General features: G+C 38.3%; 1 protein-coding gene and 1 pseudogene across 4 annotated transcripts in view; one reads left to right on the top strand and one right to left on the bottom strand.

Moving 5' to 3' along the window:
• Positions 1-27,344, bottom strand: part of CEP57L1 (centrosomal protein 57 like 1) — a 68,449-nt gene extending 41,105 nt beyond the window's left edge. For 2 of the 4 annotated variants that reach the window (XM_006156965.3, XM_027775128.1), the window contains exon 1: positions 26,994-27,170. The gene's annotated coding sequence lies outside the window, so the exon portion shown is untranslated. Of the gene's footprint in view, positions 1-26,993; positions 27,172-27,306 lie in introns of those variants that run through there. The other 2 variants (XM_006156967.3, XM_006156970.3) reach the window with 2 other exon arrangements.
• On the top strand, positions 15,503-16,057 carry LOC102484368 (60S ribosomal protein L17 pseudogene; annotated as a pseudogene).
• Positions 27,345-27,692: the final 348 nt, after the last annotated feature.

Raw genomic sequence — 27,692 nt, 5'->3', positions numbered from 1 at the left:
GGGAAAGAGACTGTGTGTGCACATGCATGTGTGTGTACAGAGAGAGAGAAAGAGGAGCTCCCTCCAAAGGATTTAGTCAGGCTGCAATCTTCCTCTTCCAGTCCTCAGAGTCATTGGATTTTGGACAGCCACACACATACCTGCCATGGTTTTTAGGTAGACCCAGGTCATGGATGCTAACTGCAGCCATTTTGTGAAATTTAGCTTCTCTCTCTCTCTCTCTCTTTACAAGAGGTTTTTGTCTTAGGGTGCATGTGCTTGCTGGAAAGAAAGGAAGAGACACAGACAGTGAGAGGTAACTGCTCTGCCAAGTGCAGTCTTGTAACTGCTATTGGTCTGAATTGAAGTCAGAAAGGATTTGCACTTGCTTCTACTGGTTATTTGCACTACTGCCAACCCCTGAGGGGGTGGCCATGCCACATTCCCTTCTCCTCCATTCTTCTCCCAGGATCTTGGGCATGCACGGACATGTGCCCAGCATGAGTTTGAATCCACTGAGTCCAGGACTTGAACTGCAGTCGACCATGTAGGAGTCCAAAGACATAACTGCTATGCCATCTGCTGGCTTTTCTTGATTAGCACATTACTTCTGTTCAAGTGCTGGCCCTAGAAATTTTTTAAATGATGAAATACGTCTCAAAACCACTAATATATAGTAAATGGTGTGTATACCAAGCTCTTCTGAGTGCCTGGAATCTTTAAGGCTAATGGGACTATTTTTTGGTTTTTAAGTGTACTCCATACACTATTTCACATAGAAGTCTATTTGCTTTCCTCCTATATAGTTTGCTATAGGGTGCATATACTTGCTGGAAAGAAAGAGAGGGAAAATGAGAAAGCACCCCTCAGGAAGGATGGCCACACCACAATCTCTTCATTCTCTTCTTGAGGTTTTAGGCATGTGTGCACATGCACCTGGTGTGTTTTTCAAGTCATCAGGTCTAGGGCTTGAACCACACAGCCATATGGGATCCAGCCACCTTAACTACCACACAACTGGCTAGCCCATAAGTCAATTTGTTTTTAAAATTAAAAAATCATAAAAAAAACTATTAAAAATTATAAAATTCCTTTCCTTCCCATTACATTTAACCACTTTTATAATTCCTCTGAATATAAAAACTTTCATCTGTTTAAATGCAGAAATAAACAATGAGCACGATCAGATCACACATACCTATACCCTAGAGTCCACGTAATGCTTCCGTGTTCTCTGGGACTTTGATAACTAGACTGCAAGGTTCACCACAGCTGTGTTAACTGTCCAGACAAAACAAAGTGAAGAGTAAACTTTGTTCCTGCAAAGGATGATGATTTATAGTCCTAGTCTGATGCTTTGTATTCCTTCTTTCACTCAGGGGCCAAAAACACTAACTTGATATTTTCATCCTATCCAGAGTACCCTGGCTCTTTTTCAGAACAATTAATCTCTTCTCAACAATGTCACAATGAAAAAAGTATTTTAACACTTTCATAATTTTCCAGAAAAGCAGTGTATTCCTAATTCAAACCAACATTTCCTGTCTTTTCCAAAGGTACCACAAACACTGTACAAATTACATACCATAGTTGCTCTGGAATATTAGAAAGCTGAATAGCGAACATATCATCCAGATAAATTGCTAGAGGATTAAAATTGCCATAGAGTGCAAATAAGCACCAAGTGACCACTGCAAGGAGTTCTCTAAATTCAAACATGAGACCTACAGGAACACGTTATATGAACAACCACTGCCAGCTTCTCCCTGTTTACCGTGGGCAAAGGTCCTCACAGTCCTTCTCATAGTACAATCCTATCCAGTACAATTGATAGATGAATCTCATCGGGGGCCAGCAAGTGGCATAGAGGTTAAGGCACTGGATCCCACATGGTTCATGTCTGGAACCTGGTGGCTTCAAAATTATGCAGGATGCATGTTTGTCCATTCCCAAAATCCCAAAAGGAAACTGAAGAAGAGACTGTGGCAAGGCCATCCCCTTACTCTCCACCCACCACCCCGGGCACGATTTCTCACTTTCTCTCTCTCTCTTTCTCTGGTGAGTACACTCACCCCGTAGCGAAGAGAGAGAGACAGAGAGAGAGGGAGGGGAAAAAAGGAAGGAAGGAAGGAAGAAGGGATTGTGGTGTTACCATGTCCCATGGGGAATGCATTCACTCTCTCTCTGTCTGTCTATGGCAAGCAAGCACCCTCTGGCAAAACTTAAAACACATGCACGCGTGCACACACACACACACACACACACACAGTATATCAGTTCATTTTTCCATAAAGCTTTCTCTTTCCTTACGTCCTGTGACTTGGCTAACTCATTTTATTCTGGATATAGCTATGTGCTTATATTAATATATAGAAGTAATCTGTTCATGCCTTCCCCATTAAATTGTAAGCCTTGAAGACAGGGATCAAGTTTCATTACCTTATAACCTTAGTACCTAATCCAATACTTAATAAATGCTTATTAAACTGAAACGAATTAAAAGTTATTCAGAGCACTAAGATAAATTCTAATGAAAAGCAATCTCCACATAAGGACAATATTTAAGCCATTCAGACCAGAGAGCAATGTCTGAATTAACCTGTGAAAAAGCAATACAAACACCTAGATTTGTTAGAACATCACTTTCCTAGGAACTCCAAATTCGTAATAACAATTCTTATCACTATTAGCAAGTTACGGAATCTTAAATACTGACTTTTGACCCATATGTCTGAATGACCAACTGTTTTGAAGGGCTTAAGTAATCCATTGATGGACAGAGATGTTGACAAGCTGACCCGTAAAGAGACACCTGATTCAGCCCTTACTTTTTTTAAAATAGATTTGTTGGCACAGCTGTTAAGGTCTTAACATGAAGAATAGCATATGCTGTTGAAGAGCCCCGAGGGCAAAAGGACAAAACCTGTTTTCCTGCCTATTTGAAGTGGAAGCTCAGTTAAATCAATCGAAATATCTTTCACCTAAAATACACCTATGAAAATATGCATTATGCTCCTTTTAAATGTTTCAGTTCTTCATCAGTTTCCAATATACTTACTTTTCTTAGCTGACCCTGCCAAATGCTTAAAGTGCCAAGGGCCTTCCAATGCAACCTTAGCAAGCCAAAATAGAAATGGCATGGAAGACCCCATGATGGACAAACATGAGATCACTGCTGCGCTCACAACTTCCCTAGCAGGCACATAGAGGTTACTGTGACTGTCTGCATTACTCACTTTATTTAATATTGAAATGACTTCTCAGTAAAACCATGTTAAAAATCTGCAAAACTGTTCAGTATTCATTCCATTTCAATCTCAGTAACGTGTGCTAAGTGTCTAACATTGTCAAGCTTTGTGCCAAGAATTGGAAGTAAAAAGAGGAAGATGTCACAGTCTCAGAGAGAAACAAATGCAATGTGTTTGAAGTGCTCTAAACTAGTACAAATTTGTATCTCACAAAAATATGGGGTTAAATCTCTAATGCTGCTTTTATCATGGAAATTGGCCAACTTTACCAGTCTAGCCTGAATTAGAGCTAAGAAAGCCCCATTCAGCTTTCTTTATATAACCACCTTTCATCCTTCAATTAAACATTTCCTATAAGTTGCAAATTACAATCCATCTAAAGATAGAAGAATGGATGGGCCAGCCAGGTGGCGTGGTGGTTAGGGTGTTGGATGGTGTGGTTGAAGTCCTAGACCCTGCAGCTTGGAAAACATGCTAGTGTAATTGTGTGCCCAAAATCTCAAGAGGAGAGGAAGGAAGGGATTGCAGTATGGCCATCCTCCTTAGAAGGGTGATTTCTTTCTTTTTTTTTTTTTGAAGGTTTTTGCTATAGGGCGTGTGTGCTCACCAGACAGACAGAGACAGACAGAAAGACAGAAAGCAAGAAATCACCCCCCAGAGGGGATGGCCATGCCGCAATCCCTTCTCCTCCATTCTCCTCTCGGGATCTTGGGCATGCACGCATGCACATGCGCCCGGCGTGAGTTCAAGCCACCGGGTCCAGGATCCGAACCATGGTCGACTACGTGGGAGTCCAGCAACATAGCCATTACACTAACTGCTGGTCCCTAGAAGAGTGATTTCTAACCTTCTCGCTCTCTCTCTTTCTATGTAAATTTCTCTTTGGCAAGCACTCACCCTATAGGAAATCTAAATTAAAAGTAAAAAAAAAAAAAAAAAAGATAAAGGAATGGTTATAGAGCAGCCAGGCCAAAAGTACAACCAAAGACATTCAGAATGAAGTTTAATCAAAAATAATATTCTTCTTACATAAATGAATACTGCTTATAACTTCTTATACTCACATTATATATAAATCCATGATGTTTTACTGTGCTAGCTGAGAGACTAGAGTATTTGGAAAGAGGTCTGATCAAAAAAAAAAACCCTTTATATACTTTATAAACTATATACACATATATGTGTGTGTATGTACATATATACAAAGATATAAATTATATGTGTGTATAAATAAATAGAATTCCTGGTTACAGAAGTAAGAGATGCTCATTCTACAAAATCTGGTAATTTCAGAAGAAAACAAAAACTGCAAAAATAGTAATCTCTACCAATCTTAGATAACAGTTTTGGCAAATTAAATCAGATTTTATTATTTTAACCAAAGTTAGAATTATATCATTTGTATACATTGCTTTTTACTTAATATTACCTAATAAGCATTTTTTTAGATCACTATTCTTTTAAAGTTTCTTTTTTAGTGATAATACATAAATGTTTATGTAAATTACTATTCTTTTCATTAGGATACAGTTTAGTAATTACATTTTTAGGGCATGGACAGTTTTAGTGTTTCTGATACACATTGTCGAATTGTTTTAAATTAAAGCATTACTGGATCTTTTTAGCACATAGTCAAAAGTCCTAAAGTTCAATATTCTCACCATGTCCTGAGACTATTTCTCCATTCATTAATACTCTATTTTACACAAAGTTTCTCGTGGTTAACCTTTTATCAAAAACTTTATGATAAATCAGAAACTGTGTACTTAAAATATGATATGTATCAATTTGCCTACTACATTATTAATAAATGTATCTCTAAAATGCTTAATAGAGAAAAAGAAATCTAGAAAATACCTAAAATAAATTGACATTCTTTTTTTTAAACTAAAGTTCATATAAATACAGATAACCATTGATAGGGGTCAGAAGGTGGTACAGCAGGTAATGCAAGGCTGGCCCACATGGGAAGGTTCAAGGTTCAAGTCTAAAGATCTCCTCGATCTCCTTAAACACGCCGGTCACACATGGCTAGCTAAAGATGGATGTGGATCAAAAGACTCTTCAAAACATCCTGTTGGGAGTGCCTCTCTCATACTCATGAAAGAAAAAGACGAAAACCCCACCATCTAAATGTAACACCCTTTCTATTTCTTCACTGTTTTCCACAAATTTGGGATAATCCAATTTTCTTCTCTATTTGGCCTCAAATTTTTAAAAAAATTAACAGATTTATTTTCTTTACGCTATACATTTAAGCCAAAATTAAAGAAAGTTTGCAGTCCCTGAGATATATACTGGCTGTGGGTGGGCCACTAATATAACTGCTGATACCAGGCAGATGTAAGCTTAAGGTTAACGTTTTTTCTATTGCATAAATCCATACACAGAAAAACATGTTTGGCTGAGCATAACTCAACTTATAAATTTCCCAAAGAAAACAAACTTTGCATTACTAGACTTGTTTACCCCACAAATAGACCTACTGTAGAGACCACAACTGAGAAAGACAAAGAGTACCTTTAAAATGACACTCTGGAGGAAACCCTATTCTCTCTTTTGAGAACACACTAATCCCACCACCCCCAACTTCCTCCAACAAAGAATAAAAATTTAGTAACAGATGGTTTTTGAACTTGCTAATTTATAACTTCACAAAGCCATCAACTGTCATTAATTTTGTATCAATTTAATGTATTTAATAGTTACAATTCACCTAATGCAATTTACTTGCTTTAACAAACATAACTTTGTTTCAGCAATGTGTGCACACATGCCTCCCTCTACAATTCTTTAAGAGACCACATCTCATTTATTATTCCTTTACCCATTGGATATTACACAGTAGTCATTCAATAAGCATTTGTTGAACTTAATTCGATTAATGTAGTAGAAATAAAACAAAATACATCTGATAGTCAACAAATACTACTGCATTTAATAAACACAATTTTTTTATTTAAGTAATCTTGAGGTTTTCATACATTTCCAAAATTCTGCAAAAAGAGAGATGAACTTACACACACATTGAGCTCTCACTGAAGTTTTTGCCAAAGTCTTCAGTTCCTTTTTTTAAAAAAAGAATTATTTTATTTAACCTTACTTATTTTTAATTTGATTGGAGAGGGACAGAATGAGAGTGAGACAGAGAGAGAGAGTGAGAAAGAGAGAGGAGAGAGGTAAAGTAAGAAAGTCACTAGGTCCACAGTTGGCCATGTGGAAGACCAATGTCCTTAACCACCATGGCACCTGCCAGCCCCAACCAGTCCTCAGTTCTAAACTTAAGGTAACAATTAAGTTTCATCTATGGTAAATACCATTACCTAGACAACTATTAAATATTTTAAAAGTTAAAAAATACATAATTTCTTTTTCTTTTTTTTTTAAAAAAGATTTATTTATTTAATTTTATTTAGTCACTAATTCATTTAAATTTGACCAGAGAGAGATACTGAGAAAGAGAGAGAGAAAGTGAGAATGTAAGTCACCAGTTTTAGGACTCAAACCGTGGTTGGCCATGTGGGAATGTCCAGTGCCTTAATCACCACACCACCTGCTGATTCCCTGCTTGTTCTTTTTTTAATTACCAGAGAGAGACAGAGAGAGGAAGAAAGAATTCTTTAATGACGCATGGTCAAGCTGCAATCCCTTCTTTTTCATTTCTCCATCCTGTCAGGATTTGGAGCACACTTACATACACTCCAGGTGGGTGTATTCTTCAAGTTGTCCAGGCTGGGATTAGAACCAATGTCAGGATAGGGCTCTCTTTATCATTGGGCTGACACTGAAATGCTTGTTTTAAAGACTTTAGAAAGCAACCTATAGGGTCCAGCAGGTGACATGGTGGTTAGGGCACTGGATTCTCACATGTCTGACTATGGTTTGAGTTCCAGACCGAGTAGCTTGGGAATGACACTGGGCATATGTGTGTGCATGCCCAGAGCCCAGGAAGGAAAATGGGAGAGTATGGATTGTGGCATGGTCATTCCCCCAGGGGGTGATTTTTGTCTTATCCTCTGTCTCATTCTCTCTGTCTCTCTGGCAAGCACATGTGCCCTATGGCAAAAACCTTAAAAACAATTTTTAAAAAAGCAAAGAAAAGAAAGCAACCTATAAAATAACACACACACACACACACACACACACACACACACACACAGGAAAGTAAAAGGTGAAAAGTTTAATTCAAAATAATGAGATACCAAAAACAAAAATAAAACTTAAGCTCTACAGCGGTGAGTGGCAGTTTGTTTCTTAAAAATATGTTTAAAATAATTAAGGAAGTCAGATTTATTAAACGTGTAAATTTAATTTATTAGACTCAGAAAAGTTTACCTAGGAAGATGTTGGTTATTAAAACTGAAGGTCTGTCTTGATAATTCTTTTTTTTTTTCGATTTTATTTTTTGAGAGGTTTTCACTATAGGGCACATGTGCTCATCAGAGAGAGAGAGAGACAGAAAGTAAGAAATTATCCCTCAGGAGGGATGGCCACACCGCAATCCTTTCTCCTCCATTCTCCTTTTGGGATCTTGGGCATGCACATGCACCCAACATGACTTTAAGCCACCAGGTCCAGGACTCGAACCATGGTTGACTACGTGGGAGTCCAGCGATGTAACCACTATGCCATCAGCTGTTCCCGATAATTTTTTTTTGTTTAAGAGAGATTATTTTGCTAGAGGGTGCATGCACTCGCCAGAGAGACAGTAAGAGACAGAAAGTGAGAAATCACCCTCCAGGGGGATGGTTATGTCACAATCCTTTCTCCCACATTCTTCTCTCAGGATTTTGGGCATGCATGTACATGCGCCTGAACTGGAAAGCCTGCTGAAGTAAAAAAATAGAAGAAAATAAGTATAAGGATGTAAAAGGGATTCAGAAAACTGTTATCTGCAATATGATTTCTATGTAGAAAACCCAAGATAAACTAGGTAATCTATATAGGAAATGTAATTTAAAAATATATCGTCATACAATAGAGTAAGAAACCAAAGGCATTGTAGGGATAATGCCAAATAAAAATCTGTAAGATCTTTGTTTAAAAAAACAAACAAAAAAACAAAACAAAACAAAAAAACAGAGCAAAACAGAAAACAGAGATGGGACTGCTCCTCTAGTTAGTAAGATTTATTATAGCACTTTAGTAATTAAAATAGTAGTTCTGGCCCAAGAAAAGATAGAGACTGATGGAACAGAAAAGAGTCAAGAAGTAAACTCTGGATTACATGGCCATTTGGTATACAAAACAAAGGACATTTTCATGGCAAAAAGATTGACTAGTCACAATTTGTGCCAGAATAACATGCTATCCACGTTGTAAAAAATAAACACGTCTCTACTCCATACCAAACACAAAAATCCCAGTCAGACTCAACACCTACATGTTAATAGTGAATTTAGACTATTTTTAGAAGAAAACATATGGACTGGCAGGTACCATGGTGGTTAGGATGCTAGACTCCCACATGGCTAACCATGGTTCAAGTCCCAGACCTGGTGGCTTGAAATTCACACTGGGTGCATGTGTATGCATTCTCAAAATCCCAGGAGGGGAATGGAGAAGGAGGGATTGCAGTGTAGTCATCCCCCTTGAGGGTGTACCATTTCTCACTTTTTCTCTCTCTAGCTCTCTGATAAGTACATACACTCTATAACAAAAATGTCCCCCCAAAAGAAAAACATACAATATGTTTCAGGCTTTGGGTAAGAAGAGGTTCCTTTTCTTTTTTTAAAAAAGGAATTATTTATTTAATTCTATTTATTATTATTATTAGCTTTTGATAGAGCATGTATGCTCACCAGAGAGAGAAAGTGAGAAAGCAAGCCACCAGGTCCAAGACTTGAACCATAGTCAGTCATGTGCGAGTCTACCACCTTATTCATCATGCCACCTGCTGACCCCAAGGAGAGGTTTCTTAAAGAAGACAACAAATCAAAAAGGAAAAATGATTTTAAAAATTAGTAAAATTAGAACATCTATAATTAAAAAAAATCATTGGCAACTTAAAAAAATAAACCACATATATAAGATAAAAGATAAGCATCTGAAATAAAAAAAAATCCTATTCTACAAATCATTAAGGAAAATAAAAAGCTCCATTAATAAAGGGACAAAAGACACAAAGAGTAAAAGACAAGAAAACATGAATAGCCCCCAAAACCAAAAGCATGCTCAACTTCACTGATCAAGAAAATGCAAATTAAAACAACAAATTCACAAGCATGGGATTTACAAAACATTAAAAAGAAACCTGCCAGGGACCAACAGGTAGCGTGATGACTGAGGAGCTGGACTCTCACATAGGTGACCGCAGTTTGAGTCCCAGATGGGCTCTCACTTTCTTTCTTCCTCTCTCCCTCTCTCTCTGGTCAAATTTTAAAAATAGTAATAATAAATAAAATTAAATAATTTTTTGTTTAAGAGAGATTATTTTGCTAGAGGGTGCATGCACTCGCCAGAGAGACAGTAAGAGACAGAAAGTGAGAAATCACCCTCCAGGGGGATGGTTATGTCACAATCCTTTCTCCCACATTCTTCTCTCAGGATTTTGGGCATGCATGTACATGCGCCTGAACTGGAAAGCCTGCTGAAGTAAAAAAATAGAAGAAAATAAGTATAAGGATGTAAAAGGGATTCAGAAAACTGTTATCTGCAATATGATTTCTATGTAGAAAACCCAAGATAAACTAGGTAATCTATATAGGAAATGTAATTTAAAAATATATCGTCATACAATAGAGTAAGAAACCAAAGGCATTGTAGGGATAATGCCAAATAAAAATCTGTAAGATCTTTGGAGCAGAATGGAGGAGAAGGAATTGTAGCATGGTGATCTCTCCTGGGGCATGATTTTTCACTTTTTCTCTCCTGGCAAGCCTCCACATGCCTTAGAGCAAAACTTAAAAAAAACAAAACAAAACAAAAAAACAGAGCAAAACAGAAAACAGAGATGGGACTGCTCCTCTAGTTAGTAAGATTTATTATAGCACTTTAGTAATTAAAATAGTAGTTCTGGCCCAAGAAAAGATAGAGACTGATGGAACAGAAAAGAGTCAAGAAGTAAACTCTGGATTACATGGCCATTTGGTATACAAAACAAAGGACATTTTCATGGCAAAAAGATTGACTAGTCACAATTTGTGCCAGAATAACATGCTATCCACGTTGTAAAAAATAAACACGTCTCTACTCCATACCAAACACAAAAATCCCAGTCAGACTCAACACCTACATGTTAATAGTGAATTTAGACTATTTTTAGAAGAAAACATATGGACTGGCAGGTACCATGGTGGTTAGGATGCTAGACTCCCACATGGCTAACCATGGTTCAAGTCCCAGACCTGGTGGCTTGAAATTCACACTGGGTGCATGTGTATGCATTCTCAAAATCCCAGGAGGGGAATGGAGAAGGAGGGATTGCAGTGTAGTCATCCCCCTTGAGGGTGTACCATTTCTCACTTTTTCTCTCTCTAGCTCTCTGATAAGTACATACACTCTATAACAAAAATGTCCCCCCAAAAGAAAAACATACAATATGTTTCAGGCTTTGGGTAAGAAGAGGTTCCTTTTCTTTTTTTAAAAAAGGAATTATTTATTTAATTCTATTTATTATTATTATTAGCTTTTGATAGAGCATGTATGCTCACCAGAGAGAGAAAGTGAGAAAGCAAGCCACCAGGTCCAAGACTTGAACCATAGTCAGTCATGTGCGAGTCTACCACCTTATTCATCATGCCACCTGCTGACCCCAAGGAGAGGTTTCTTAAAGAAGACAACAAATCAAAAAGGAAAAATGATTTTAAAAATTAGTAAAATTAGAACATCTATAATTAAAAAAAATCATTGGCAACTTAAAAAAATAAACCACATATATAAGATAAAAGATAAGCATCTGAAATAAAAAAAAATCCTATTCTACAAATCATTAAGGAAAATAAAAAGCTCCATTAATAAAGGGACAAAAGACACAAAGAGTAAAAGACAAGAAAACATGAATAGCCCCCAAAACCAAAAGCATGCTCAACTTCACTGATCAAGAAAATGCAAATTAAAACAACAAATTCACAAGCATGGGATTTACAAAACATTAAAAAGAAACCTGCCAGGGACCAACAGGTAGCGTGATGACTGAGGAGCTGGACTCTCACATAGGTGACCGCAGTTTGAGTCCCAGATGGGCTCTCACTTTCTTTCTTCCTCTCTCCCTCTCTCTCTGGTCAAATTTTAAAAATAGTAATAATAAATAAAATTAAATAATTCTTAAAAAAACAAGCCTGCCAATATCAAGCTTTACCAAAGATGCAGGGAAATGAAAATTCCCATCAGCTGCTGGTAGGAGCATAAACTGGTATTAAAATTTTGAAGGATAATTTGAAAATTGTGTGACTTTATATCTTATCTATACCTTAGGAATTTCACTTCTGGGTATTTACTTATTTATTTATAAATTATACATGGTTCACAGTATATTTTTTTCTTTTTGGCAAGCTGCAAGGTCTGAGACTTGAACTGTGGTCAGCCATGTGGGAGTCCAGCATCTTTAACCACCACACCACCTGCTGGCCCCACTTTTCAGTATTTATAAGTGAACTATAAGTAAAAGGACACATGTTCATTTGGTGGTACTATGTAGCACTACTTAAAATAGAAAAAAAGATTTACAAGTAACCTAAATATACGTAGCACTACTTAAAATAGAAAAAAGATTTACAAATAACCTAAATATACGTTACCTGGGACCAGATAAGTAAATCCTGTCATATTAATATAATGAAGCACCATTCAGCAACTAAAATAAGACAAGAGCTACATTTGGCAACATAGATAAGCTCTGAAAACATACTAGAGTGAAAAGAGCAAGTTACAGAATGCTGGCTATAGAAAGATGTCTTCTTTGTAACAAACACAAGGTATTACCATGCCAAGGGCATTTTCAAAACATATGCAATATTTTATTTCACTGAAGAAGAAAACAAAGCAAATGAAGCAAAATGTTAACACTGTTTATTCTAGAGGACAACTGAAAACAGTGTTTATTAAATTATTCTTAGTTTAGTTTTATTTTTGTTAGAGGTATTTAGTAGTTTTTAAATGACACAAAATTTTAATACCTTACCCCTCTTTCTCTCTCTCTCTCTCTATATATATATATATGTATATATATTCATATAAAATATGTGTATAAGGAAAAAGAACAGAGTAGTAAGACTAAAGCCAGCAGTGAGACTTGTTTATAAGTATTTAAGTCACAAATTGTGTATATATGTTAGAGTTTGCTCACAAATCTTTCAAGAAGGGTCAAGTGACTATAGATTTACCAATTACTATTTTTTAAAAAAATCTTTCATGAACATATGCTAGAAATAGAGAGTTAAACATTCTAAACACACTATAGTAAATCTGGAGACACCAAAGGCAGAAAAAACAAAGTATTAAAAAGTAAATTTGGGGACCAGCACACGGTGTAATGGTTACATTGCTGAACTCCCACACAGTCAACTGTGGTTCCAGCCTATGGTGTAAAGGTTACATTGCTGGACTCCCGCATAGTCAACTGTGGTTTGAGTCCCGGCCCCAGTGGCTAGAAACTCATACCAGGTGCATGTGCTTGCACGCCCCAAATCCTGAGAGAATGGAAAAGGAAATGTGATGTGGCCACTCCCCTAGGGGGTGATTTCTAGCTTTCTGTCTCTCTGTCTTTCTCTGTTCCTCTGGCGAGCTCATGCACCCTATACCAAAAATCTCTCTCAAAAAAAAGTAAATTTGATTTAAGTGGTTTATTCATTTCTTCCTGAAAGAATGTTCTATGAACGCCAGCCCCATAGAACACTGATGAAGAGCTACATGGAGGAAGCTAGATCTCACACAGCCAACTACAGTCCAAATCTTGGTCCTGGCATCTTGAAAAACACACTGGGTGTGTTTGCACATGTGTGTCAAATCCTGATGGAAAGGAAGAAAGAGGAAAGGGGACTGAGGCATGCTTGGGCCCTGCTGGTGGTGCTTTCTTACTTGCCCTCTCTGGTACAAACAGTACTCTCTAGCATTAAAAAAGGAAGAAGAAAGCAAAATAACAAAAAAAAGAAAGAAAGAAAAAAAAAAAGGACAGTATTCTAAGAAGAGTATATATGACGGTGTTTTAGAAAGTAGGCTTTTGGTACCAGCAGATGGCATAATGGTTATGTAGTTAGATCCCCATGTAGTAGATTATGGTTTGAGTCCTGGACCTGTGGCTTAAAACTCATGCAGGACACGTGTGTGCCCAAAATCCTGAGAGGAGAAGGTACTGCAGTGTGGCTATCCTCCCCGGGGATGGTTTCTCACTTTGTCTCTCTGGTGAGCACATATATCCTATAGCAAAAATCTCTTAAAAATATATACAAAAAAAAAAAAAAAAGGCTTTTTAAAAAGCTGAAAAAAAAACACAAAACATCATTTAAATCAGTCTTAAGAAATTTGAACTGGAACCAGCAGTTAGTGTAATGGCTATGTCACTGGACTCCCATGTAGTCGACTGTGGTTCAAGTCCCGGACCGGGTGGCTTAAACTCACGACGGACAAATGTGCGTGCGTGCCCAAGATCTCGAGAGGAGAATGGAGGAGAAGGGATTGCAGTGTGGCCATTCCCCCTGGGAGGTGATTTCTCACTTTCTGTCTCTGTCTCTACTCTGTCTTTCTGGCGTGCACACACCCTACAGCAAAAACCTCTCCAGAAAAAAGAAATTCGAATTAACTTTGTTAAGAAAACATTGAAACTAAAATCTCAAGATCCAAAATTTAAGAGCCTTTATGGATTTATCTGGGCAGCAAGCACACACACACACACACACACACACACACACACAAAGGTACACATATAATATCTGACTGACAAGACATTTTCAACAAGCCAAAAGAATAGAAACCAAAGAAGTAAAACTGCTCATGTTCCTAAATGATTGGTAAATTGGATAATTTCCTTTAAAAATTTAAATTGAAGTCAATCATGACGAGACATTACAGGTTTGGATGGCCCCACTGTTCAACCACATAAAAGGGTCAAACTATGGGGGAGAAACCACAGGTGAATTTTTGCAGACCTTTAGGAGTACACAGAAAAGTAGCAAAGAAACAGTCTTACAGATAAATAACAAGGTAATTCAAATGGAGAATAATACTCCTTATTGTAGAAAGTCTCCCTAACAGTTTGCACTTAGAACATTCAGTCAACTGCACGTGTTAACAATAGATAACAGAAAAGCAGTACTGAAATGGAACTGTTGGTCCTGTCTCCTGATGTGTTCCAGATAAAGCTCTTTCTGGCCCCATACTAGGCTGACTTCAAGCCTCTCTCCCAAGTAACAGTTTTGAAAAATGACACATATATGTAAAGATTCAGTATACTGGTTAAAAAATTACTTTTCCACTTTTTTTAAAAATAATTAATAATTTCAAATCCAGTAGACTCTTTATTAATAAAAATATAAACCAAGGCAAAGAGTTTGCAAAAATTACTCAAAATAGAATGTAGCTATGACTATCAAACAAAATGATAAAAATTCTAGAAAATAACATAGTAGAAAATTTAGGTGACCTTGAGTATGGCAATGACTTTTGTTTGTTTTTAGTTTTTGCTATATGGTGTGTGCCCTCACCTGAGAAAGGTAAAGAGAAATCACCCTCCTAGGAGGATGGCCAAACCACAATCCCTTCATTCTCCTCTTGGGATCTTGAACATGTACGCACATGCACCTGACATGATTTTCAAGTTGCCACGCTGAACCAGTCAGCTACGTGGGAATCCAATGACTTAAACCTCATGCCATCTGCCTACCCCACGTATAGCAATGACTTTTTAGCTACAATACAAAAAGCATGCATGATCCATGAAAGAAAAAAAAAAGATGGACTCTATTAAAATTAAAATTTTCTGCTTTGTGAAAAACATTTAACTCCCAGTGGCTGATCAAGGATCGAGTCCCAGACTTAGCAGCTTGCTTTCTCACTTTCCCTCTCTCTCGCTCGCTCTGTCCCTCTCTGGTCAAATTAAAATAAATAAATAAATGAAGTTAAATGAAATAATTCTTTTTAAAAAAGAGAAAACTTATGCCCACAAAAACATCTACACACTTATGTTTATAAAAGCTTTATTTATAATTTCCCAAAATAGAAAGCAACCAAGATGTCTTTCAACAGGCAAATGGATAAATGTATTGTAGTATATCTAGATCAGATGAGTATTATTCAAGAAAAGAGGCTCTTCTCATAAGCAGCCGAGGTAATCTTTGAAAATGGTTCACTATTCACTTGACTCAGAGAACTCCACAAAGTCATGCAAATCAAGGGGTTCAAATCTTTGTGTTTACTTTAAGAACACTCATGAAACTGCCCAGGCCATCAAGGGTATGCATATCCGAAAAGCTACCAAGCATCTGAAGGATGTCACTTTACAGAATCAGCATGTGCCATTCCGTCATTATAATGCTGCTATTGGTAGATGTGCCCAGGCTAAACAGTGGGGCTAGACACAAGGTCAGTGGCCCAAAAAGAGTGCTGAATTTTTGCTGCACATGCTTAAAAATGCAGAGAGTAATGCTGAACCTAAGGGGTTAGATGTAGATTCTCTGGTTACTGAGCACATTCAGGTGAACAAGGCACCCAAGATGCACCATCATACATACAGAGCTTATGGGCAGATTAACCCACACATGAGCTCCCCCAGCCACATGGAGATGATCCTCGCCGAAAGGGAGCAAGTTGCTCCTAAACTGGAAGAAGAATTTGCACAAAAGAAAAAGATATCCCAGAAGAAACTAAAGAAACAAAAACTTAAGGCACGGGAATAGTCAGCATAAAATAAACGTAGATAAAAGAAAAAAAAATGCGCTCTCAAGTCATAACAGGCCATAAAAGAACTTCAAATGCATACTGTCAAGTGAAAGAAGCCAGCTTAAAAAGGCTACATGCTGAGTGATTCCAAACGTATGACATTTTGGCAAAGGAAAAAATATAGACCGTAAAAGGATCAGTGTTAGGATGGAGTCTTCTTAATAAGCCTGTGCCATAAGTGTGCAGCCAGTAGGTCAACAAGTGATTTGAGAATGCCTACCATGTACAAGTCACTGTTTAAGGCACTGGAGTACAGCGGTAAAATGAGTCCTTGCTCCCAAGGAATTCATATTCTCATGGGGAAGAATGAAAGTCAGCATGAAACAAATATTAAGTTGTCAGAAAAGTCATGATGTATTTTTCTGTTTTTCTAAGCAAAAACACATCATGACTTTCTCAATGATCCAATAAACATATTCAATTGGATAATTGCTGGTAGGTTGCTGTAGCTAGAGTGATCAGATAAGACCTCTCTGAGAAGAGGGATTTTGAAACGAGTGCAAAATGAGGAGGCAGTCATGTGAAAATCCTAGGAAGCAGCACTATGAACAGAAAAACCATGCAAAAATTGTAAGTTTGATATATTCAAAGAACAGAAAAATCACAATGGATGGTAATATGTACTATATTTTTTGATTGAAGAAAATGGGGTTTTAGAAAGGTCAGTAATCTGTATAAGGTAAGTAGAGGCAGGGATTTCAAAGTCTCACTCTAAACTCCATGGTCTCGTGGGAGTACTATGGTACTCCCCACCCATCATTAGTGAACCTCTTTTTTTTTTAAGTTCTTTTCTTTAACTTTGTTTATTTATTTATTTTATTTTGACCAGAGAGGGACAGAGTGAGAGACAGAAAGAGAGAAGGAAAGTGAGAAAGCAAGCCGCCAGGTCTGGGACTCGAACCGCGGTCAGCCATGTGGGAGTCCAGCGCCTTTAACCACCATGCCTCCTGCCAGCCCCGACCCTCTTAATATCTATTCTCAGTCATCAAACCATCACGTTTCTCAAATACTCTTCTTAAATGCAATTGTGAAAATTTACTGACCTAAAGTAGTTTAGGTCAAATTTAATTTCTTTTAAATTCCCTATCATCCATTTAGCTTATTTGTCATGGCAAAAATAAGGCAGACATGAATATAAGAACTCTGATTGGTAATTATATTTCCTAAACTACAGATTCTTTTAACTTTTCATATCATATTGATATGTTCTTAAATATGGTATTTTTAATAAATTTCATAATTAAGCTGAACACTAAGTCCTAGCTCAGGAATATAATTTATTATGTTCTGTTTTACAAAAACAACCATAATTATTTTTACTTACAGTAACTATCTCCAATTAAGCTTATAAATGCAAATAATATTAAAGTAAACACAAGATAAAATAAAATACTGGGTCGTCAGAAAAGTCATGACATATTTTTGTTTTTCTATGCTAAAGTGCATTATGGCTTTTCCAACGACCCAATATAATTAGAGGATCTCATTATAAACTCTTAGAGAATGCCAATAATAATAAGATGATAAAATAGCACTTTCAGGGCCAGCATGTGGTGTGGAAATTAAGCTGCTGGATCTCACATGACCAGCTTTGGGGTTTGAGTCCCAGATCTAGCAGCTTGAGGTTCATGCTGGGCATGTGCTTGCATGCCCCAAATCCTGAGGAGAGTGGAGGAGAAGGAACTGTGGTGTGGCAATCTCCATTCTCCTCTCAGGACAGTGGGAATGCATGCACATGCACCTGGTGTGATTTTCAAGCCTCCAGGTCCAGGACTCAAACTGCGTAGCTGGCCATGTAAGTATTCAGAGCCTTACCGCCATGCCACCTGCTGACCTTGAAAGATAGTAACTCTAAAATATATTTAGCATTATTTATTGTGTACCCAATATATTTCAGATGCTGTCTAGGAACTAGATGTACATTTCATTAAATCTCCACACCAGTTATGGAAAGGTAGGTATTATCCTCCTTTTACAAATAAGAAAACTATCCACACTGCTAGGAAGAAGTAGAGCTGATATTCAGCCCCAAGATTCTGTGGTCCATGCTCTTCTCACTATTTGAATCTAGAGTTACATCTCAGAACAAGGGTTTTTGTTTGCTTAGATTTTGCTATAGAGCATGTGTGCTCACTAGCAAGAGACAGAGAAGTGAGAAAGTACCACCCCCACAGGTGGGTATGACCATGCCACAGTCTCTTCTCCATTCTCCCCTCCAGGTTTTGGGCATGCATGCAGCCAGGGTGATTTTCAAGTTGCTTGGTCCAAGACCTAAATTGCACAATCAGTCATGTGCAATCCAGTCTCCTTAACCACCACACCACCAGCTGACCCCAGAACAAGGTTTTCTGTATGGAAGCAAGTCAGAAGAAATACCAGGTATTGTTCACCTGAATGAGTCAGAAGTTCCCTCAAGCAAGATGATTAATTTGTCTAAACCTAGACTCAGTATCTTTCCATCCCAAGACTGGTCTTCCTAGTATTTTCCCTACTCTAAGTTACTCTCCACCATCTGGATGGTAGTCATCCCAGATATCTTTTTTACCTCCCACATCCAAACAGTCATTAAATCCTGTTGATTCTACCCTCTAGACATCACTCTTCCCTCCTCTCTCATTCTCACTTAGCTATTTCCCTATCTGTATCCTTCACTGTTCAGCCAAGCTTCTTCAAAGATTGGTCTGTATTCCATGTACATTGTTTGCATAAGGGTAGAGATCACATCTGGGTCATATGCTGCTTTATCTTTACTACCAGGCACAGAGCTTGTCATAGTAAGTTTTCAATAAATATTGAACATATACCATATCTGGCTTTCGTCCCTCCATTTCCCTGCAAGTATAATAAAAAAGATCATTAATGAACTTCTGATAGGAAAACTGCTTGATAAAGTCCAGATTCTCCAAGGCTGACAAGGAAAGAATCTCCACGTGCAGAAGGATAACTTGTCCATGAGTTCAGTAACTATCCCCAGTATTTACTTTCTCTTGGGGATCTCATTATTGCTGCCCTTCCTCACTGGCCTTCCTGGGAGAAGGGCACTGCTCTTCTTGTGATGTGCTTACTTAGTTAGATCTATGATTATATGGCTCCTTGCTTTATACGTGCTGGTACAGTAAGACGAAGTTATATTATGTCATCGGGAAAGTTAGGATATATTTTTCTATGCAAAAATGCATCATGACTTTCCCGATGAACCAATAATATTTAAATAAGACTTTACCAAGGATAGAGGATAAAAGAAAAGAAAGTACAGAAACCATGTAGATAATTTAAAACTTCTGGGGCTTTTAGGACCCATTCTATCCTCACTCTTAATCTACATTGAACTGGTGAGCACTATCTTAGCACCTACCATCCAGGAATCAACGCTTACCATGCCCCCTCTGCAAAGAGTAAACCTAGGAAAGAGACATGTGGAGAGGGAGAGTTCTCTGCCCCTGACCTGCTTAAACTATTTTATATGCTTTATAGTTTCCTGATCCAGAATCTACCTTTTGGTAGAGGCTGAATAAAGGACATGCAAGTCCCTTCCCTTTTAAGTTTATCATTTTATTTCTTCCAAGTGTGGTGGGCAGCGCTCCCAAGAGGGTCTTAATTCTGTGATCCACCTCCAGTCTCAGCTGCCAGATCACATGCACACAAGCATTCCTGTGTGCCAGCCCATCTAAAACTTTAGCTTCCCTGGCATGTTGGTAGCACCGTGCATTCTTGATTAGCCATTCCTTGAAATTTTCAAATCTCTTCTTTGACTGTCTTCTGGTTATTCTCATCCTCTGGTTAATTTCAGACTACCTTGTTTTTTTTTTTTTTTCTTATTTTGCATCCTCTTGGCAGCCAATTGTATCTGTTCCTGTGATTATGATTATAACACTAACATAAGAAGGTTTTGAATCAGTTCTACTATTTTTTAGCTATATGATCATAAAACAAGACATTACGCAGAGATTTAGTGGGATGCCGGCAACAGAGTACACATTTAGAATATGTTAGCTCAAATACAAAAGAACAAAATATTCCTACATGCTGATGGTTTCCAAATACATATTTCTAGTTCAGACCTCTTTGCTGACAGCAAGATCAATGTAACTCTATGTGATATGTAGAGTCTAGGAAAATTTGAAAGTTAAGCTTACTTTTAACTTAATAAAATTTGTAGTAATTCATTGAATTGGATTGAGTTCCTCCATCAGACTCCACTCACCATGCCAAAATGAAGTCACTTCGTGCTAAAGTTTCAGATCACCAAGTCAAAACTAAGTTGTTTATCTGACCTTCCAAAAAAAATCAGAAGAGAAAGGACAAATCTCCAACTATGCCAGTTTTAGCTGACATGGTAAGTTCCCTCTGCTGTAATCCTTACAAGGAAAAGCACCTGAAGTAATCTGTTGTTTACTAATTCACTTCTTGTTCTTGCTATTTCCTTGTTCCTGTTCAAGCTACCTTATAAAAACTGACTATACTGCCATGCCCAGTGTAACAACTCTCTATTTTACCCTACTCATGAACTGCAATAAAACTGATTAATTCATCTACCTAAATTTGCTGATATTTTGTCTTTTGATACTTGCAAGGGTTAAGTTATAAATCAATATACAATGAACCATTGTAAATATATGCAAAGATTATAGAGACAAATGGTCCTAAGACCAAAGACTAGGTTACAATATAAATGTATCAACTTAGTTAATAAAGGAATATTCTTATTTAAAAAAAGAGGAATGGATGCAGAAAAGGGCAAACTCAAAGAGGCAAAAATGGGAGGCAGTTAAAGCTAGGCTGTGAAGGTTTCTATAAAGTTATTAAGTGATCACATCATATATCGAATTTCCTTTGTTCTGATTCCAAGCTCCTAGGCAACCTCCTGATTTCCCATGTAATTTTTGTGCAAGAAGAAAAATAAACTCTGGTCAGAGAATCAGTAAGCTACCTACTTGGCAAAGATTTCAAAGTATGTTAATAAATTGGCATCCTGATAAAATCATCAGTCATTGGTGAATGTTACTATTAATATAAATATCTCCAAGTTCACAAACTCTGGGTGTGGTAACAAAGTTGTGATTCTAAGCCCAGAAGACTTAGGAATCCTGTCTTTTTATAATAAATTCATCAATGAATTTCATAATGAATACCACTGTATGAGGCCTCTTGGAGACCATCCAAGCAGCTTTTTCCTTGACAAGAGCACTATTCATTTAAAGTAGCAACATCCTTTCACAATGTTCTCTAGGCTTTTAACTGGATGAGGTGTACAGGAACATGGCAAAAACTGGCAAATCCTAGTTGATGAGGTGAGTACTACAATTCTCTAGCAAAAAAAGTTTTACTCTCTTTTAAGATCAGGTTTTAAAAATGATTTTACTATATGGAATCCTTTCATTTGAGATAAAATGAGTGAGCCTGGGAGATATTAAGTGAAATAAGTCAGGCACAGAAAGACATACCACACATTCTTGCTCATATGTGGAAACTGAAAAAAAAATCTCATAAAAGTAGAGAGTTGAAGGGCCAGCAGGTGGAGTGATGGGTAAGATGCTGGACTCCCACATGGCTGATGGTGGTTAAAGTCCTGGACCTGGTGAGTTGCTTTCTCACTCTTTCTTTCTTTCTCTGGTGAGTGCATGTGCCCTGTATAAAACTATAAAATAATAATAATGACAAGTAAAATTAAACAAGTAATTCTTAAAAAAAAAAAAAGTTGAAAAATCACTGCTTGAAGATGGGAAGGATGGGGGATGGCATCAGAGAAATGTTAATTAATGGAAACAAAATTACAGATAAGAATAACAATTTCTAATGTTATAAAATACAGTAGGGTAAATATAGTCAACAATTTTTAAAAAAATAGCTCCAAAAGAGAATTTTCAAGGTTCCCAACACAAAGTAATGACAAACGGTTGAAATGATGGATATACTATTGGTAACTACCCCAATTTAATCATGACACATTGTATCTTGTACTAAAAAAATCAACTGTATCCCACAATTATATATGATTATTACATGTAAATTAAAAAATGTTTTCCTTGTATTGTACTTCCTTCTATCCATTCATTACCTTGTGTTTCTGTAAACAATAGGTAAACATGAAATACCTTTGAAACTGCTGTGACATCACATCTTTCATTCATTCATTCCTTTACTCATCAAACATTTATTGAATTCATACTAGGTGCCAGGCACTATGCTCAGAGCTAAAGATATGATCATCTGTAAGAACAGGCATAGTATCTCTCTTGTGTCCCTAAGCTTTACTGGAAAAGACCTATTTTAATAGAATAATGGCACAGACAACTATAAAACTACATTTGTAATATATTAGCAAGGAAAGGTCTCTGATACAATAAAAGTATTTTCATGAGAGGAGCATTTAATCGGGGACATTTCTCTCAGAAACTGATATTTGAGATAAGATCTATAGGAAAAAGAGTCAAAGATCAAGGATAGGACAGTCTGAACAGAGAAAACAGTAACAGAGATGTTACATCTATAGTCACAGGCTCCAGTTTTTCTCCCAGTTTCTCTTAAATAAAATATCCTTCTAGCTGTTGTACCCTTCACTCCATCCGAACTATTCTTATCAAGATCCCTACGATCTCCACATTACTAATTGTGGTGCTCAATTACCAATCGTCATCTCACTTGATCGAGAGCAACATTTACCATACCTTTCTGCTCCCTCCTCCTCACTTTCTCCACTTGGCTTCTAGGACAACACAGAGTGGGTTTTCTACTCTTCACTGGCTGCTCTTTCAGTCGCTTTTGCAGATAACTCCAAATCCACCCAAACTCTATGTGCAGTGCCTCCTTTGATAACATCAGTAACACACTGCTATGAACCCCTAAATTATATCTATAGCCAGATCTTTCCGCTCCTCTCTAGATTCTTTTATCCAACTGCCTTCTCCATACCTCAAGTTAAATTTTAATGTCTCAGAGGTATCTCAAACTCAACATGGCCAAACTAAATTACTGACCTCTTCTCCACACACAAACCTGGAGATTCCCCCATCATAGCAAGTGGCAATTTCTTCCTTCTAGTTGCTCAGGCTAGAAATTTTGGAGTCATCTTCGACTCTTTTAGTCCCTCACTTCATCCAATCTGACAGCAAAATCTGTTGACGATACTGTCAAAATAAATTCAGATTCTGGTCTCTTCTCACTGCCTTCATTGTTATCACCCTGTACTGCAATCACTTCTCACCTGGATTATGACTTCAGTTTCCTCACCAGTCTCTCTGATTCTTCTACCTTTGCTTCCCCATGGTTTATATCAACACAACTAAAAGGAATTAATCATTTTAAAAAGTCAGCTCATGCCCTCATCTGCTCAAAACCCTCCAATGGCTTCCCATAGCAATCAAAAAGTCAAAGGCCTTTTAAAGATCTACATGATCTTGGGACCAGCAGTTGGCGTAATGGCTATGTTGCTGGACTCCCATGTAGTAGGCTGTGGTTCGAGTCCCAGACCCAATGGCTTAAACTCATGCCGGGCGCGTGCCTGTGGCCAAGATCCCGAGAGGAGAATGGAGGAGAAGGGAGTGCAGTGTGGCCATCACCCCTTGGGGGTGATTTCTCACTTTCTGTCTCTCTGTCTCTCTCTGGAGAGTGCACGTGCCCTATGGGAAAAAACCTCTCAAAAAAAAAGAAAAAAAAACCTAGATGATCTCTTATCACTCACCACCTCCATTCTCTATGACCTCACGTTCTTCTCCTTTCTTGAACTCATGATGCTCCAGACACACTAGCTTCCTTGCTATTTCTTGAATGCGCAGGCATGTTACCATCCACAGTTTTTTCTTTTCACCAGCAATCCTCTTCATTTGGATTTTTTTTTCTTTAACATTTATTTATTTATCTACTGTGATTTTCAAGCCATTGGGTCTGGGACTCAAACCATGGTCTGCCATGTGGGAATCCAACACCTTAACCACTACAATACCTGTGGACTCCTTTATCTGAATATTTTTCTCCCAGGCATTGGCATGGTTCACTTGTCTCTCCTACTTTATATCCTTTCAAATGTTCCCTTCTTGATTAGGCCTTCTCAGACCACCTAACTTAAAAGTGAACCTTGGGCCGGCCCATGGTGTGGTGGTTAAGGCAACTAGATTCCCTCATGGCTGACTATGTGGTTCAAGTTACAAACCCAGCGGCTTGAGAAACACTCTGGGCACATGTGCATGCATGCTCAAAATCCCAAAAGGAGGGAGAAATGGAGGAGAAGGAATTGCAGCATGACCATTAGCCAGGAGGGGTGTTTTCTCATTTTTTCTCTCTCTCTCCCCTCCCCCTCACCCCAGGACATGTGCCCTCTGGCAAATAATAATAATAATAATAATAATAATAATTAGATAAATAAAAGTGAACTTTGGCCTCTACAATCTGGTATTGGTATTCCTTATTCCCCCCTTCTCGGTTTAATTTTTCTTCACTGCATTTGTTTTCATTTCATTTACTATATATTTTAAATATTTATTTACTATCTCTCCTTAGGAAAATGTGAGCTCTATGTCAGTAGCAATTTTTATGTATTGTTTAAAACTATATGCTCAAGGCCCTGTCATACAGTAGGCATTCAACACATCTTTGTCGAGTGACTACATGGGTGAAAGAAAATATAGGCAGCGGTGACTGCGTGAAGAAAAGTCTGTAAGGCTGGGTTGGAGAGTGGCATAGTCAAAGAGCCTGTAGAAGAGAACAGACTAGAGGATGATGTGAGGCTGTACAGAGGACTTGTGCCTTTAAGAGCAGTATGATACCACTGAATGGTTTTCAGAATGAGGAAATCTGATTAGGTTTGCATTTTCAAAAGATCATTCTATTGTGTGTAGAACAAATGGAGAAGGGTAACTGAGAATAATCCCCATAGTAGTGGTTTTAGAGATTATGGCAATTTGGAGTTAAGACTGTTTATGTTGATGGAACAAAAAGTGTGTAGATGAGGTATATTTGTGACATGAAATTGGTAATAAGTTGGCTGTGGAGGTATGAAGGACAGGAAGACATAAAGAAGAATGCTTAGCTTTTAAATTCTCATAAGTGGATGGACAGCAGTGTCCTTTGTTACACAGGGAACACTGGAAAAACGCCAGATTCATAAGAGATAACTGTGCATTTGGGTATGTTGAATCCGAGGTGCTTTTGAGATTCCAAAGGTGAAATATCAAGAAAATAAAGAAAAGCTGAGCCATGAAGCTGGATGGAGCTGTTGACTATACTAGCTGTATACACTTCAGGGTCATGGGCAGTGGTGAAGCAAAGGGTATGGACAAGATCATATCCAACTATGGCATAAAAAGGGCACCTTGCCTTGAGAAACTATGCCTCGCTTTCTGGGCTGGTATTCTAAGGAGGCCGAGTCCCAAACAGAGACAAAACTGAAATGGCTTGGGGCTGGCAGGTGGCGTGGTGGTTAAGGGCACTGGACTCCCACATGGCCAACCATGGTTCGAATCCAGAACTTGGCTTGCTTTCTCCCTTTCCCTCTCTCTCTCACTCTGTCCCTCTCTAGTCAAATTAAAATAAATACATAAGGTTAAATAAAATAATTCTTTTAAAGAAATGAAATGACTTTAGTTTTGTTGTTTTAAAATCACACTCATAAGAAGTTATTCACTTTTTAAAATTCTCATTCAAACCAGTAGCATTAGAATGTAATAAGGCTTGCCAAATTAGACCAATTCATTCAAGTTATACATCTGTTCAAGAATCTGGAAAATTTACTGCATCTGCATCTTCCCAGTTTCAAGTACATCACAAAGGCTAGCACCTCCCAATATAAGATTGGCCTATTGCAATTTCCTAAAAATACCCTATTTTACTCACTTCCAGGCCACAGTATACATTCTTTTGGTTTTTCTCTTCCCTTGGGATTAAGATTTCTCTGACTCTCCAAGGCTGCACTGAATTATTTCCTTCTAGCTAGTCCAATGATAGTGTATAGTAGTTTTTTAAAATTTATTTTATTATTATTACTTTTTAATTTGCTGTAGGGCACATGTGCTCACCAGAGAGACACAGAAAGAGAGAGAGAGAGAAAGTGAGAATGCAAGCCGCTAGATCTGGGACTGGAACCAGAGTAAGCCATGTTATAACACTCCAACCACCACACCACATGCTGGCTGGAGTATTTTAATTTCTTAACCCTTAATTTTTCTAACTAGACAGGATCGTGTCTTTTTCACTATTGTATAGTCAGTGCCCCGAAAGACTAAAATTTAAGAAATACATTCATTCTGCAACGTAAAGAAGTAAAATCTAATCTGATTATTAATCCATTCATGGCCTTTTGAACCTCAACTAATCTCAAGAGAATTAACTTTTTAAAGAACAAAACAGCAATTTTAAACAAATGATTGAATCTTTTAAAGATGCTAAATTATGGAGGTTTTTATAGGTTTGCTTTCTCATATGGTCTCCTTAAAGCCTGCAATACTGGGGATTCTTTTCCCTTTAGTGCCATACCAAATCAATTTGCCAATTTGTTTTGAAAGCCCTGCTTGGAATTCCATTCGAGCAAATAAAGCACGAAACATCCCTATGCAAAAGTAAACAAAGGTGCAATTGCACAGGGATCCTTAATCCATACCACAAGTATCCACAAGAAAGGACGGAAGCAGAGGCAGGAGCGCAGAGGACGCGTTTCTACTGTATATTTCTTGCCCGGCCTTAGATAGCTCCCCCAGACCCTCAGGATCGAGACGCTCCCAAATTCTCGCCTCACCAGGACCCGGGCTTGAGCCCCTGGACTAGTCCTTCCCACGCACGTCACTGTAAAAAGTCCCAGGACTAAGGACAGCGACCCTTGATAGCTTTGTCTTGAAAATCCCAGTGGAAATGGAGGAAGGAAAAATCTGTCAAAGGAAAGGTGATAGCCAAGCCAGCGCTTACCAAGCCGACGCTTTGTCAACCTCTGCCTCCGCTAACCGTTGGATTCCCCAGCAGCCACAGGCAATGTCGCGGCGGCCCCTGGGGGTTGTAGTCTCTGTCCCCAATAGAACGTCGACACCATCAAAACTACATTTCCCATAAGTAAGTGCGAGAACTCCCTACCTACTTAAATCTGGGGTTAAGCACAATAAAGAGGCTGTTTCTATCTTAAGCTAACCTTAAGATACAATTTAGCTCGAGTGTTTTTTCGCCTTCTTTCTTTGCCTTGCCTCTGTTGTGTGTAATAAGGTCACATAGAACTTCAACTTCTTACTTTTCCTTCCCTGTCACCAGGCCAGAGTGCGGGAACAGAAAACGCCCCTCGGCGCAAGCCAACGGCCGTCAATGCGCATGCGTTCTGTGCCCTGTCACGCATGCGCAGTAGCCCGCGGTGGTTGGCGGTCGCGCGCGGAGGACTTGGGGTCCGGAGGTAGCCGGCCCGAGGGCGGGGCTTTTTCCAATGGCTTTGCCTCGGCGGGTCGCGCCTGTCTGGGTGGGGAAGAAGGCTCTGGGGCAGGGGCGGCTCCCGGTTTATGCCGGGCGGAGAAAGGGGAGGGGCTGGGGGTGAGGACCCCAACTCCCCTCCCTGCTCCCGCCCTCTGGGCCGATCCCCACCGATGGGGCCGGGCGAGGGGGCGGGCTCTGCGCCTCGCGCCCTGC

This window comes from Tupaia chinensis, unplaced genomic scaffold (assembly GCF_000334495.1).
Source record: "Tupaia chinensis unplaced genomic scaffold, TupChi_1.0 Scaffold000527_1, whole genome shotgun sequence".
NCBI classification, from domain to species: Eukaryota; Metazoa; Chordata; class Mammalia; order Scandentia; family Tupaiidae; genus Tupaia; species Tupaia belangeri.
Note: the sequence above shows the minus strand (reverse complement) of the source record. Positions and strands in the feature narration are given on the sequence as shown.